Source organism: Aegilops tauschii, chromosome 3 (genome assembly GCF_002575655.3).
Source record: "Aegilops tauschii subsp. strangulata cultivar AL8/78 chromosome 3, Aet v6.0, whole genome shotgun sequence".
NCBI classification, from domain to species: domain Eukaryota; kingdom Viridiplantae; phylum Streptophyta; class Magnoliopsida; order Poales; family Poaceae; genus Aegilops; species Aegilops tauschii.
This window is the reverse complement of record NC_053037.3, coordinates 247,257,384-247,274,452: the sequence shown is the minus strand read 5'-3', so window position 1 is coordinate 247,274,452 and position 17,069 is coordinate 247,257,384.

Below are 17,069 nucleotides of genomic sequence, written 5' to 3'. Positions count from 1 at the left end.
AGCCAGCCCTTGAGCAGTCGACGGTGATCAATGAGGAGGGGCTGGACAAGGTTCGCCATGTGCTCGCCGCCGATTCCAATGAGGGGAGGGCGACGGCTGTCCGCCCTGCATCTTGGCGAACTAGAGAGATGAGAGCCACCGAGATCCCCATCTATCTCCATGCTCTTCTTGCTGGGTTGATCCCTCCTTTCTCCCCTTTCTTCAATGCTGTGATGTCGCATTACCAGATCCATCTGCTGCATCTGGATCCCCGCTCTATCATCCTTCTCGCCGTCTTTGCCTTCCTCTGCGAGGCCATGGTAGGCATCACTCCTTCCGTGGCCTTGTTTCGCCATTTCTTCTTGCTTCGGTTGGTCGACGCCCGCCAATGCTCTGGGTGAGCGACCTTTGAAGCCGTGGTCGCGACCGCTGGTTCAGTAATTGACTTCAAGCTCTCGCCTGCTGCGAAGGGATTCCGGAAGCAGTGGCTTCTTATGGATGCCCGCGCGTTCAGCCCCCTGCTCTTGACTCCTGGGGCACCGACCTCGCCTAGCTCCGGTTGGTGCCATGAGAGGCTCTTTGACCGGCATCTTGCTTTCGTCTAGAAGAGACTGGCGAGGCTTCAGGAACTGGAGGTAACGGCGCCAATGGTGGTGAAGGAATTCGTGAAGCAGCGCATTGCTCCCCTCCAGCGCCATTCTCGCCCGATGTGGGACTTCACAGGCGTCAGAGATCCGATGAGGCTGCAGAGGCCATCGCTTGCTGCTATCACCTTGGGCATGGTGCTCAAGCTTCTGACCAACGAGTCCGAGCCTGCTGACCTTCTGGGGGTGGCTACCTTCTCTATCTGTGCTCGAACAAGGCAGCCTTCGCTGGGCAGATGCCTCTGTTCGACGAGTGGCGGTTGCTTCCCGAGGGCCTTGAGGGGGCCCGTGAGAACCCCGTCTTCGTGGCTTCTCTCCTGATCGACCCTGCCGCGTGTGGCCCGAGTGTGGAGGCAGGGGGCACGGACCTCCATCAGTTGTCGAGAGCTCCTCCGGAGGCCCGGCCCCGCTAGTGAATCAGGAGGCTGGGGCTTCTGGGGCCCTGGAAGAAGCTGCTGCAGAACCGATGCAACCCCAAGCTCCGGAGGCAGGGGCTTCTGACGCCCAGGGTGGTGGCTCCAGAGTGGCTGCTGATGGTGAGGAGCCCACCAACGGCCCCGGAGTCATGAGCCAGAAGGTCTCGTCGGGTGCCCCTGCCCTTGGGACCCCCGCCCCAGATGCCCCGCCGAGCGCTCCCCCTCCTAAGGATCACCCGTTGGGGTCTGGTCGGCCCCGCCTGTTCCTTGAGTCACACTTGAAGAGGAAGAGGTCCCCGTGCCGCAACGATCGCACCCGTCGACCGCTGAAGCACAGGAGATACGTGGTTGACGACGAGTAAGTACCTTTGCTCTTGACCTCCTAGCACGCCGTGTTACCTCATGGCTGGGGTTTTGCAGGGCCCCCACAAAGGTGAAACCTCGGGAGACAGGCATCCCCAAGGACTCCAGCTTGACTCATGCGTGCAGCCCCCAGTGCCCCGACCCAGCGCAGGGCGTGGGACCAACTCCAGTTAACACGACGTCGCGAGGGTGCCCCGGAACCGAGCCCCATGCTCCCTCTCCCCGCGACTTTGCCCGCGAGACGAGGGGTGCACCGGTGATCCTTCCTCTTGTCATTGCCCGCAGGGGGGTGCCCCCCGAGCGGCCTTTGTCTTCAAGCTGTGGGGCTACACCAGCCAGCCCCCCGGCGACGGCTGGCGGAGCACCCAGCACCTCCCGGGCGGCCTCCGGAGCCAGCGAAAGGTCTTGGCGATGAGCTCGCGCTCGCGCGCGGGCGCAGCGCTGTGAGCTTTGGGCTCGGCGGGGAGCTTGCCAATGTTGATACCAGGCTTGAGGCAGAGAACCGCCGCCTGGAGGATGAGTGGCAGCAGCTGAAGGTTGCCATCAACCTTGGGAAGCTTCAGCGTGACGAAGCTGAAGCACGTGCGGCAGCCTCGCTTGTGGCTACTCGCAAAGCTTGCGCCCGCGCCATGGAGGAGGTTGGGGCGGCCAACCGCCGCTGTGAGGCGGCTGAGGAGCGGGAGCGAGATCTTCTATCTTCAAATGCGGCTCTGCAGCGCGAAGTCGAGGAGCGCCGCGCCCTGCTTGCCTCCTTACCAGGCGAGGTGGCCCTTGCTGAGGCGGAGCTCTTGAGGCGCCACGAAGATTTGACGCTGGAGACCGTGGAACATAGCTTGGCGTTGGAGAGGCTGGAGGTGAGGGAGCGACAGGCCGCCGTGGCTGAGGACGCCGTCGCCGCCCGAGAAGCTCAGGTCCAGTTGGAGGTGGAGGAGAGGGTGGCGAAGGCGCGTGCTGAGTTGGCTGGGAAACACCACCTGGACCTGGAGCTGCTCAAGGCTGAGCTTGAGGGCCGGACCTCCGCCCTAAAGACTGAGCTGCAGTCTGTGGAGCAGCGTGAGAGCGCTGCTCAAGAAGCCCTAACTTCTTCCGAATCTGCCTTGGCCTCTGCCCGAGCCGAGCTGTCCTCTCTTCAGCAGCAGATCAAGGACACCGTGGCTCTGGCGGAGAGGACCGCGGGGAGGTGAATCGCTGCCAGACGCTGCAGCGCGAGAACGCCTCGATGCTTCAGGGCCTCAGACTCAGAGCTAACTCCGCCCTTGGCACCATTTGCAACAAGAGAGCCCCACACCCGCACGAGAACGACTACGCCAGCCACCTGAACTTCTTCACTGACATTGTGACCCGCCTGGAGGCTCGGGCTGCAAGCTCTCGCGACCTCGAAGCGGAGAGGAGCCGTGGGCTTCTGGGGTGCGCGTTCTCGCGTGTCTTCAGCCACCTCCTCAACCGCGATCCCCGCTTTGACTTCGATGCCGTGTTAGCCCCCGTGCCCTCGGTTGTCCAGGACAACCTGGCGGGGTGGGTGGATGACCATGTGGACACCTTGGTAGCAGAATTCGCCCCGGAGGACGAAACGGTCGTGATCGCGGCTGAAGAAGTTGGCGCAGATGGTGATGACGAGGAGGACGGCGGCCTTGATGCAAGCGGCGCGGACGGAGGTGATGAAGAGGGGCGTCCAGCTAGGCCCGTGTTTCTTTTGCGTTGACCTGTATGACGAAAACTTAAACGCATCCTTGTGAGAGCATTTTGGAAAGGGGGTGCCCCTGATAATGTGTAAGACCGCTAAATATTTTTTGATGTGGCACCCAGAGCGGGGCCCCGCTGGGCTACGGGCTGCTGAGCGAGGCAGTTGTTTATGACTTATCTTGGGTTTCGTGGGTCTTGAGCAAGGCCCGGTGTCGCGGCTGCACTCCTTCTCCTGAGGTGAGCCTGCTGCAGGCTCGTGAGGCTCTACGCCTCTCGAGGGGCCTGCCGGCCTGCCGTAGAGTGCCTCGTGAGGAGCCAATTGCCAAACCGTGACGAGGTGGGCGCGCGAGGCGGCCGCACACCTGAGCCCCCTGGGGGAACGATCGGCACTAGCGTGTACACCGTACCAAGTCCACTCTCGCGAGGCGCTTGAGGGCAGGGTAGCAGTCACGAGCTCCACAAAGAACGTTGTCGGATATCGGGTTCCGGCAAAACCCTTATGGTTCGAACTCTGGGGCGCGCACGAAGATCTTCTCCCTACCGAAACACGCCCAGAACCTCGCCGCGATTCTAAGCTAACACGATGAGCAACACAAGAGACACAAGGTTTATACTGGTTCGGGCCACCGTTGTGGTGTAATACCCTAATCCAGTGTGTGGTGTGGTGGATTGCCTCTTAGGCTGATGATGAACAGTACAGAGGAAGAACAGCTTTGCGAGGGGTGTTCTTGTGGTGGTGAGGTGTTCTACTTAGGAAGGATCCAATCCCTTCCTACTGTGGTGGCTATCTCTATTTATAGAGGCCCTGGTCCTCTTCCCGAATATTGAGCGGGAAGGGAGCCAACAACGGCCATTTTGAAAGGGGACAGCTAGTACAAGCTATCCTAACTAAAGGTGGTCTTCGACTGCCAAAGGCACTGGTGATGACGCCGTCGTGGGCTCCACGGTGACCTCCGTCCTGCCGTCCTGCTGGTCTTGGTCTCGTTGCACTGATATGGAAACCTTTGCTTGATGCCTCGGTACTCCGCGCCTGCGCTTGCCCCCTTTGCACCAAAGAGGAAACGAGGACACTGCGCAGGGTGGCGCCCGCCTGGTCTTGATCGTCATGGCTTGAGTCATGAGCACCTCGCGAGGTACCCCTTGCCTTGATCTCTCCGCCTCCTCGCGAGCCTGCTTGGTGAGCCCGCCCCTGAGGAGGTGATGCGGAGCATCCTATGGACATCACCATGTCAAGAGTCCATTTGGCAAGTGACACGTGCGACATCTATTTCACATATGCAAAGGTGAATCATCTCCTTTACACGTGCTCACTTGACCCCTTCGAGGATGGTATACTACTTGACACTTCTCCCGTGTGTATGCATAGGTATTGTCGGAGCGTCACGGATGTTGAGGAGGAGTGCGAGCGCCAAGGAACAACTACACCATCCGCGAGGGAAGCCTGGAAGAGATGACGGAAGAAGACAGAGCTGCTGAAGCTACAACGGCCGGACATCCGGGCCAGCGGCCGGACATCCAGGCCAGAGGCCGGACATCCGGCGCCTGTGCAGCCGCCCAACAGCTGCACCAATGGACGACCAGACAAGCTTCAGCGGCCAGACATCCGGCGCGACCCCGGACATCCGGCGCCTCGCCAACACCCGGACATCCGGCCTCTTCCCCAGAAATCCGACATCGACGATAGAACGCACCCGAAGTTTGGCCACTTTAGCCCGGACATCCGGCCCGAGCCCCGGACATCCGGCGGCTCCTGAAGCCTCGGACATCCGGCCCCCAGCCCGGACATCCGGCACCTGCGTGTGGACAGCCGGGCCCGAGGCCCATGTATCCCCTCCTCACTTACCCCTTCGTGGCCTTAGACTATATATACTCCTCCACCTCCTCCTAGTTAGGGTTAGCATTGGTTTAGCTCATTTAGAGATAGAGCTTTGCTCATCCATTACGGATCTACTCCACGAGAGAGACCGCGGCCCCTCTACGGAGAAGATCCCCTTGGATTCAAGACCCCCTGTTGGGTGGCCCCATCAAGACCTCCTCACGGACAAGAACCGGTTACCTTTGTATCATCCTTTGTTGATCGTGGATCTTGTATCTCCTCTCTTGTTTCGAGGATCTAGCACATGTGTGATTGATCTTGTGGGTTGAGTGATTTCTCTCGTGTTTCCCCTCGTTTTCCCCTCGTGTTCTTCGTGTTCATCATGGGATCCGCTCCTTTCGTGAAAGATCGGCCATCTAGGGTTCCACCCTACATCATCTTGGTATCATGAGCCACGTTGATCACGATTTCGGAGCCTCCCCATTGTGTTTTCTAGCCTAGTTTTGTTGATTTCGTCCTAAATTCGAAAATTCCCCACCAAAAATAGCCCCAATTTTTTTTTGTGATTTGTTGGTTTGATGATATTTTGTTGATTTTGATCCATGGATTTGCTTGGTTTCGAGTGGATCTAGCATTTCCCCAAGTTTCCCCACTTTCCATCCACGAAATCTCTCCGATTTTGCCCCCGAAATCATCCATTTCCGCCCCAAATCGAGTTTTGAAGTCCAAATCCCGATCTGGAATCGTCGGGCCGGACATCCGGGCCTCAGGCCGGACATCCGGGCCATCTGGCCGGACATCCGGGCCCCAAACCGGACATCCGGCTCCTGGAGCGCAAATTCTGCACTGTTCTGGACATCAGCCCCCGGATATCCGGCCCCGACCCCGGATGTCCGACCCCTGGAGCATCAGCCTCCCGTGTTTCACCGTTTTGACCGTAACTTTCACATTCGGAGTCCGATTTTCGCGTTCTTTAGCTTGTTGAGTAGCTATTGACATCCTCTATCGATCTAGGTAGGTTACATCACCATTTGACTCCATCAAATTTTTGGCAATTTGGCAAGTTTGCCTAGGCCCTCCACCATATCATCCGCAAAACCACCATAGCCTTCCGCAACCTAACCAATTTTTGTTCCCCTTTGCATTTGAGGTTGTTTGAGTTGTGATTCGAGTCTCCTAAGGTGTTTAGGATACTTAGGGAGGGTTGCTTCTTCAACAACCACCACCATTCCTTCCGCATAGGCTTGCTCACCATACACTTCCGCCACCCCAACTTAACCCAATTTTGTTTGAGTTGTGAGTTGTGTCTCCTAAGGTGTTTCGGCTACTTAGGGACGTGCTTCCAACTCCGACACCGTGTATAGTCTACCACCTTACCCTCGACTTCCGCATTGTGTCTCAAAACCCATCATTGCATTTTCGCAATCCCATTGAGCTTCCGCAAAACCACCACCGCATTCCCGCTTCCACCATTTGACTTTTGTCCTTGAGATTTTGAGTTGTGGTTTTTCCATTTCCTAAGGTGTTTCGGCTACTTAGGGACGAGTCTCCATCATCTTGGTATCTACATCAAGAACACCGCCACTCATCATCGCCAAGGACGGTAACCTCGACGACACCATTGTATATTCCCCTTGCAATTGCATTGATAACCCCTAGCCCATTTTGCGTTACTTGCCTATCGAGACTAGCCATTGAGTATTGTCGGCAATGTTACTTGTGCACATTAGTGATCTACACCTTCCATTGCATACATACCATATCATATTGGTATCATATCATCTCGTGTGCCTCAAGTTTGTTCCCGCATATATACAATTGCTATCTTGGTTTGTGCATATCGCAAAGTGGCCATACAAAAAAAAGAAAAAGAATAAGAATAAGCTTTTAAGCAAAAAAAAGAGAGCAAAGAGCTTGTAAGCAAGTGCCATAGCATAATACCACATTGCACATACGATTGTCATATCCGATCATCTTGGATCAAACACCGGGAACCACATACATATATAGCATACTTGGGATATAAAGTTTATCCATTTTGCATATCATAGGTTGTGCACAAGTGTCGTACCCGCCTATAGAGCAATCGTGCTAGCGTCTCTATTGAGTTGTGCAACACGAGCGTTTTCCGTGGACTCCACATTTTGTGCTCATTCCTTGGTTGCACGACCCCATTTATCTATCCGTGTGTGTGTTTCCGTGTGCCATTCTTTGCTATTGGTCTACTTGTTTCACTTGCGAATTTCTGAATCTTTTTCAACATTATTGACTCTTGCTAACATTTTGCATCAAATTTTTGTGCCACTATCCTCATCGAGCTCCACCATAAGCCTTATTTGTGTAGATGTGAGAATCGACGAGATCGGTACCAATTGTGCTATTTCCTTGTTACATCATTGAGTGATCATTGATCCATTTTCAACATTGGTCAAGGTACATTTGGTATAGTTCTCTCCTTTCTTCCACTCATATTTGCTTGAGTCTTGTGATGGATAGGCAAGGCATTTCACCTTCGGTCTACAACAACGACGAGTTCGATGCCAAGAACAACTACACCGACGCCAAGATGCAAGCTCAAATGGAGGAGATCAAAGCCCTCATCAAGTCCTACAAGCGATCTTCCTCATCTTCGAGAAGACGCTCAAGAGCACATGCTTCCGAGCTACCATCTCCAGCAAGGTCACATCGGCATCGACACCATCACCACCACGAACGTGAAGGTCAAGAGCTCAACACCAACAACCGCTCAACGACTTCACCATCTCCCTTGGCATCTTCGCCAAGTGACTTCAAGGCATCTTCGCCTTCGGATATACGGCATCTTCGCCAACAAGCACCTCAAGACTACGCTCAAGAGAAGCTACCCAAGCTCAAGTCCGCGACTTCCACGAGCTACTACGACCTCGACATCGACCACGCGATTCCTTTCTATGGGACTCAAGAACCCGAGGAGTATCTCGAGTGGGAGCGCCTAATGGACGACTACCTCAAGCTACATCAAGTTCCTCCCGAAGATCAAGTCAAGTGTGCCACAAGAAACTTCCACGTCTACGCGTCGACATGGTGGCTTCACACACCTTCGGAGACCTACGACATGAGTTGGCCCAAGACGAAGAGAGCTTTGCAGCGAGAGTTCGTGCCTCCAACCTACACGGAACAACTTCTACGCCAATTGGACAACACCATCCAAGGATCCAAGTCCATCGACAAGTACTTCAAGGAGATGAAGATTGCCTTGCAAAGAGCCGGCGTGGACGACCCCATTTCGATGAAGTTCAACTTCATGATGGGATTGAACAACGACATCTCCAAGACTATCTTCCTCGAGAACTACAAGTCCATCAACGACTACTACATTGGTGCTCTCAAGGCGGACCAAGAACTCATGAAGGCCAAGGCTTCTCGACCCCAAGCACACTTCTCGAAGACCAAGCCCCAACACGGCGAGCATGAGGCTAGTACCACCACGATGTCCAAGCCCGACGAGCTCCAAGATGAAGCTCCCAAGTTCGACTTCACCACCATCCCTCTTTGTGGCATTGATGGTGCCGAGTCTACTTCGACTCTTTTTCAAGATGGTGCGGCGACAACTACGACTACGGAGCCATTCAAGGACCAAGCTTTGGAGGCGAGCGACAAGGTGGCGAGCAAGGATGATGCTTCTATCTTAGGAGGCAAGAGTGATGATGTGCCATCTTCGGCCTTCATCCACGGCGACGGTGACGAGATGATCGAGAATGGGATTTTCCCTTCGGTCATGGAGGAGAGTGATGATGTGCCATCTTCGGTCTTCATCCATGGTGACGGCGATGAGATGGTTGAGTATTTCACTTTGACCACGGTGACGTATGATGACTTGAGTGACTTGTGCCACCATATTGAGAGTGAGAGTGACTTCACCACTAGCCCCATATACGATGTGTTGCCCCAATTCCCATGTGAGGAGAGCCACAACCCCCACCATTTGAGTGAGATGAGTGACTCCACCATATGTGAGTTTGAGTGCACCTACCTTGAGGGAGTGAGTGAACCACCACATAGAGAGAGTGAGGTAGTTGATAGGGCATGTGAGGCCACTATGATTTCTAACGACTTAACCTCTACCTCTATTGTGTCTTCTCATTTGGTGCTAGGTCCCATATATGATGACGCGCCGATTCGCGATGACTACGTCCTTCCTTTGGACAAGACGATGGCCATGGTGGAATATGATGCACCCCCCACATGGTTCCATCAAGATGAATATGACCACCATTTGGTCTTTCCCACCTCACCTACACCACTTGAGTGGAATGACAAAGGTAACATAGGTGACTGTGATGCTCTAGTCCCACTAGTGGACATTCTTGACATTGATTGCTTGCATGATGTTGATCAACCTATTTCCATGCTTCATGCTAGTGCGACTTCCTCATGTGATGATTTCTTGCCCATTTACGATGAGTACGATGATTCTCATGTGGAGTCTATTAGTTGTGATGCCATGTTACATAGGATTTCTTGTGACAATTCTCTAGGTCACATCATGTTTGACAACCCGCTTGACTTGTCATATGCTATGCATGAGATCAATCATATGTCATATTTGCAATCTCATCTTAGTGACTATGCATATGCCATTAAAATAAACCCAATTTGCACATATGGCATAGATGACAAGCCCATGGTTATTGGCATTTGTTTTTCTTGTGATGATATTGATATGCTCCCTTCGCATCATTTATCTCATATGCCATGCCATGACCACCTAGCTTCGGATATGCATTGTTTTGGATGTTGTCCATTTTCTCCATATGATGTTTCCAATATTGCTCATGAGGAGACCCCCATAGTTTCCTCATACATTTTAGGAGATTTTGATTCATCCTATCCATTGCATGATCCCAATACTTGTGTGCACAATATGCTTCCCATGAATAAACATGCTGTTGATGTGCCATATACTTCTATGCTAAATTTGCATCCCCATCATGTCATACACAATAACTATTCTTTCATGATGGATGACATGTTCTTATACCATGCATCAAATTTCTTTGAGCGATGCTTATCTTGTACTAACTCACACGTGCACATACACATTAAGATGGATGATGTGTACATTTACCACGCACACAATTTTTTTGGTTTGTGTCTCTTTTGTGTAGGTACCCATGAATACTTGTCAACCTCGCAATCCCACGAGTTGACAGAACGAGCTCTAGAGAGCAATGATGACTTGGGATCCCATGGATTGCCTTTCCCACCGCTCTCTTCACGCGAAGTCTTCACGCATTTCTTCTACATGGCCCTCACTTGGCTATGGGTTATTGTCCATTACATATTCTATGCCCATCTTGCCATGTTCACTTTGCGTGATATGCTCATTCCTATGCCTTTGCCATGCATTTGTGACCCATGCTTTGCATTACACATGATGATTGATTCTAGTACTTGTATGTGTATTTGCAAGCTTGGTGGAGATATTGCTTGTTATTGCCATGATTGTTTTGTGCCCCATTCCTATGATGATACTATGATCTTGCTTTGTGTTCGTGCTTGCGATATGTCATGTGCATTGCCTATGCCTATTATTTGCTCACATGACATGATTGCCATGATTTCCTCTAGTATGTCGCATCTTCGCACTACTAGCTTGCACGACTTGATTACTATGATTGCTCGCCTTGTTGCATCACCGAAGATTCATACTTGCTCATTTCATGCGGTTGATGACAACCATCTACATGCTTTGCACATGATTGTTATTGCTTCTTGTCATATCTCTCCATATGTTGCCTCTCTCATGCTAGATGATTTGCCATGTATTGAGTGCAATTATGCCTTTAGTCATGATAATGAGTTTGCCCCCATAGCATTCTCACATATATTTGGAGATTTTGACATATTTCTTGTGAAGCATGCTTGCCTTACCTCTTTGCACCATATTCCTCGTGCCATGAATATAACCATTGCTGCATCACATTATTCACGCACTTGTGCTTCTAATGGTTATGTGCAAGAGAAGAGAACCATCATGATGGATGACGTGTGTATCTACCATGCGCATACATTCTTTGTTTTGTTGTGTGCATGTGTAGGATACTTGGACTTTGTGTCGACTTCCACGTCACATGAGTTGACCATTCGAGCTCTTGAGAGCAAACCACCATCTACCACGACGATTCTACATCGCACTTGCTTGTGCTTCGACATTGTGAAGGATGCACAAGGACATGCTTTCAAGGTGATATCCTTCTCTTTTGAGAACCTCCAAACCATGAGCATGGATATTGTGGATCATACTACTTATGTTGCTTGTACCATGAGACTTATTGGTCATCTTGGACCATTTGATTGCGCACATGTTAGAGATCTTGCCTCGACTTGTCATTTTCACCTTTACATGCCTCATGACATATATACCTTGTGTGTTGCATCCAAATCTTTGATTACTTGCTCCTATCACATGTTTGGTTGCAACAATGTCATTCCTTCACATATGCTATGTCCCATTTGCTTGTCATATGATTGACTTGATTGCCTCACACATGATGAACAATTGCTCTTTCCATTGTGTTGACTGCCACACGATATTCACTACACCCCATGCACATTATGCTTGGATTGTCTTGCACTTGACCCATGTGTTTAGACACTTCATTTTATTTGGTGTTGTGAATGATTCATATGGCATTAAACCCGCGCTACTACTAGGGTTTTCCCTAGTAGTGGAGAAAAGCCTTCTGGTCCCGAAAAAACCAGGATACCCGCTTTACGCGGCTCAGGTACCGGGTGGGAGGTTGTACGTCGAGAGATGGCCCGCGAATAAGTTCATCCTGCGATTTGACTACATCTACGACATGTTCCACATGACCAAGCTGGATTTCCAGTTCATCCACATGTATGCGCTATATCTGAACTACTTCATCAGGGTCAAGAACATCAAATATATCTGCATCGCGGACCCGTTCTATATGCACGAGAGCTTCTTGGCAGTTTGCAAAGAGCACCATGACTATGCGAGCAAGTACCTCGACGAATTCATGATCGCTAATAAGGACAAGGAAGCGATTCTCGTGCCTTATCATCCCACGTAAGTCATCCGCACATATCCTTTCATAAGTGTTAATCATTCCTTTGCAAGCATGGAGGCTAATTTGAGGTGTACTTAATTTGCGTAGCTGGGAGGGGGGCGCCGTCCACATCATTCTGTACCCAGAATACTCCCATGCGATGTACTTGGACTCATCGAAGAACCTCAGGACAAAGGATTACAAGCACACAAAGAGTGTTCTCGATAGTGCCCTATTAACCTTCAGCCTATCTGGTGGATATATCAAGGTGAAAAAGTACAGGAATCGCGGGCTGGCTTTCGGTCATAAGACCGACTTCTGCTGCATCCATCAACCGCACACCAGTATGGCTGATGGATTCTACCTCATGCATCACCTGCTCGAGTACAGAAGGGATAATCAACGCCTTCGCATGTCACCTACTACCAACGATGCCGAGATTGTCAGCTGGGCCACAAGCATAGGAAGGACACCGGATCATCGAATCAGAGCTGGGTTTTATCACGTACAGTGTGAACTTGCCCAAGTGATCATGAAGCAGGTCCTCGAACCAACAGGGATGTTCTACCATGGGCCAATCACGCGGGAAGATGTCCGAGCACTACTACTCGCTCAGCGTCTGGACCTGAAGCCTTTCAAGAAGCTCGGGTGCTTCCTCCCTGACTATGAAGATTGGACCACCGACATGGAGGACTAATTATTGATGACAATGTGTCACTACCGTCTTTCTATGACAAAACTTTGAATTTATGCACGGCGAAACTATGTGATGTAACTAAACCGTGGTCCTGAACTAGCGTAGATCGCTCTAGTTAATTAGTTTGGGTATGAGGAACTTCGTCATTTATGTTTACTATTGGTTGCTTGTATTTTGCTAATTATGCCTCCTTGTTTTCTTAAGTACATTATGTTGCATATTATCGTTCAATTCATCAACTCACGATGCAGGTACATAGATCAGAGATGGCGAAGGGCTACTATGCCGTGTACGTTGGGAGGGTTCCAGGAGTCTACGACCACTGGCCAGCCGCTCAGGCCCAGGTGCACAGGTACCCGGGTGCTAGCCACAGAGGGTTCGACAACAGAGCCGAAGCGGAAAGTAGTTACTTGAGGTGGACACTCCAGCATGAGCAGGGGCGGGACCGCCGGTACTACATAGTCGCGCTCTTGCTCATGCTGATCGCTCTTCTCTTCTACATCATGGTTTAGATAGAGATGATGAAACTTGTGTGTGTGCCATGACCATACAGTTGCACTTATTCGAGACATGACATGATCGCATTTGTGTATCACTATTTTCGAGATTTGATGATATTTGTGTTGAATGATGATGATGATGGTATGACGAGACTACTGTATGTCTATGATATGATGCGAATAGTGTATGTTTACTATGATCTGATGAAACTATTGGATAGAGCCTATATAAATGCAACACAAATACGTAGAGGGGTGCGAATTGCTGAAAGCAGGAACATTAGTAGTAGCGCTGGAAAGCACCTAGCAGTAGCGCAGGATTAGTAGCAGCGCTTCCTGTGGACAAGCGCTACTGATAGGTATCAGTAGCGCTGGTCCAGGAAGCGCTACTACTAACAATACTTACCGGTAGCGCTGCCCCTACCAGCGCTACTGCTACAACTTAGTTGTAGCGCGCTAGCAGTAGCGCTTGACCCAGCGCTACTGCTATGCATATATCAAGCGCTGCTACTAGGGTTTTCCCTAGTAGTGACTACAACGATACGACCGAGGTGGAAATATGTGGAGGGGGGCACCGCACACAGCTAAGAATCAACTTGTGTGTCTATGGGGTGCCCCCCTCCCCCGTATATAAAGGAGTGGAGGAGGGGGAGGCCGGCCTCCTATGGCGCGCCCCAAGGGGGGATTCCTACTCCTACTAGGAGTAGGTTTCCCCCCTTTTCCTAGTCCAACTAGGAGGGGGGAGGAAGGGAAGAGGGAGAGAAGGAAAGGGGGGCCGGCCCCTCCCCAATTCGGATTGGGCTTGGGGGCGCGCCTCCCACTTGGCCGCCTCCTCCTCTCTTCCACGAAAGCCCATTAAGGCCCATTAACTCCCCGATGAATTCCCGTAACTCTCCGGTACTCCGAAAATTACCCGAATCACTCGGAACCTTTCCGATGTCCGAATATAGCCTTCCAATATATCGATCTTTACGTATCGACCATTTCGAGACTCCTCGTCATGTCCGTAATTTCATACGGGACTCCGAACAACCTTCGGTACATCAAATCACATAACTCATAATACAAATCGTCATCGAACGTTAAGCAGGCGGACCCTACGGGTTCGAGAACTATGTAGAAATGACCCAGACACATCTCCGGTCAATAACCAATAGCGGAACCTGGATGCTCATATTGGCTCCTACATATTCTACGAAGATCTTTATCGGTCAAACCGCATAACAACATACGTTGTTCCCTTTGTCATCGGTGTGTTACTTGCCCGAGATTCGATCGTCGGTATCACCATACCTAGTTCAATCTCGTTACCGGCAAGTCTCTTTACTCGTTCCATAATGCATCATCCCGCAACTAACTCATTAGTCAGATTGCTTGCAAGGCTTATTGTGATGTGCATTACCAAGAGGGCCCAGAGATACCTCTCCGACAATCGGAGTGACAAATCCTAATCTCGATCTATGACAACTCAACAAACACCATCGGAGACACTTGTAGAGCATCTTTATAATCACCCGGTTACGTTATGACGTTTGATAGCACACTAAGTGCTCCTCCGGTATTCGGGAGCTACATAATCTCATAGTCAGAGGAACATGTATAAGTCATGAAGAAAGCAATAGCAATAAACTAAACGATCATAGTGCTAAGGTAGCGGATGGGTCTTGTCCATCACATCATTCTCTAATGATGTGATCCCATTCATCAAATGACAACACATGTCTATGGTTAGGAAACATAACCATCTTTGATAAACAAGCTAGTCAAGTAGAGGCATACTAGGGACACTCTATTTTGTCTACGTATTCACACATGTATCAAGTTTCCAGTTAATACAATTCTAGCATGAATAATAAACATTTATCATGATATAAGGGAATATAAATAACAACTTTATTATTGCCTCTAGGGCATATTTCCTTCACCATCCTCCTGCAACAATTACCCTAAATATCGAAAGGTGTCCTTATGAGGCACCCGCCCTGCCCATCAAGACTAACCTCCTCTTCACACCTAGTAGTACTAAAACAACACATCATGTACTCGGTTTTAGTTCTACTAAGCCTAAACCCTTGCAATTTCAAGGTTTATCTCCATAACTCTAACTTCCTGTTTACGACCGTCCGACTATCGTCAACTAGCACCACAGCATCCACAAAGAGCATACACTATGGGATATCTTCTTGTATATCCCTTGTGACCTCATCCATCACCAAGGCAAAAAGATAAGGGCTCAAAGCTGACCCCTGATGCAGTCCTATCTTAATCGGGAAGTCAGTAGTGTCGACATCACTTGTTCGAACACTTGTCACAATATCATTGTACATGTTGTAAAGTATTTTGCTGGGACTTTCTGTTTCTTCAAAACCCACCACATGACATTTTGTGATATCTTATCGTAGGCCTTCTCCAAGTCAATGAACACCATATGCAAATCCATTTGCTCCCTGTATCTCTTCATAAGTTGATTAACGAGCTAGTCAAGTAGCGGCATACTAGGGACACTCTGTTTTGTCTATGTATTCACACATGTACTAAGTTTCCGGCTAATACAATTCTAGCATGAATAATAAATTTTTATCATGACATAAGGAAATATAAATAACAACTTTATTATTGCCTCTAGGGCATATTTCCTTCAGTCTCCCACTTGCACTAGAGTCAATAATCTAGTTCACATCGCCATGTGATTTAACACCAATAGTTCACATCACCATGTGATTAGTTCACATCGCCATGTGACTAATACCCAAAGGGTTTTACTAGAGTCAATAATCTAGTTCACATCGCTATGTGATTAACACCCAAAGAGTACTAAGGTGTGATCATGTTTTGCTTGTGAGAGAAGCTTAGTCAATGGGTCTGTCACTTTCAGATCCGTATGTATTTTGCAAATTTCTATGTCTACAATGCTCTGCACGGAGCTACTCTAGCTAAATGCTCCCACTTTCAATATGTATCTAGATTGAGACTCAGAGTCATCCAGATCGGTGTCAAAGCTTGCATCGAGGTAACTCTTTACGACGAACTGTTTATCACCTCCATAACCGAGAAATATTTCCTTAGTCCTGTAAGGATAATTTTGACCAATGTCTAGTTATCTACTCCTAGATCACTATTGTACTCCCTTTCCAAACTCAGGGCAGGGTATACAATAGGTCTGGTACATAGCATGGCATACTTTATAGAACCTATGGCTGAAGCATAGGGAATGACTTTCATTCTCTCTCTATCTTCTACCGTGGTTGGGCTTTGAGTCTTACTCAACTTCACACCTTGCAACACAGGCAAGAACTCCTTCTTTGACTGTTCCATTTTGAACTACTTCAAAATCTTGTCAAGGTATGTACTCATTGAAAAAAACTTATCAAGTGTTTTGATCTATCTCTATAGATCTTGATGTTAAATATGTAAGCAGCTTCACCAAGGTCTTTCTTTGAAAAACTCATTTCAAACACTCCTTTATGCTTTCTAGAAAATCCTACATCATTTCCGATCAACAATATGTCTTTCAAATATACTTATCAGAAAGGCTGTAGTGCTCCCACTCACTTTCTTGTAAATACAGGCTTCACCGCAAGTCTATATAAAACTATATGCTTTGATCAACTCATCAAAGCATATATTCCAACTCTGAGATGCTTGCACCAGTCCATAGATGGATCGCTGGAGCTTGCACACTTTGTTAGCACCTTTAGGATTGAAAAAACCTTCTTGTCGAATCATATACAACTCTTCTTTAAGAAATCCATTAAGGAATGCAGTTTTGACATCCATTTGCCAGATTTCATAAAATGTGGCAATTGCTAACATGATTCAGATAGACTTAAGCATCGCTATGAGTGAGAAAATCTCATCGTAGTCAACACCTTGAACTTGTCAAAAACATTTTTGCGACAATTCGAGCTTTGTAGAT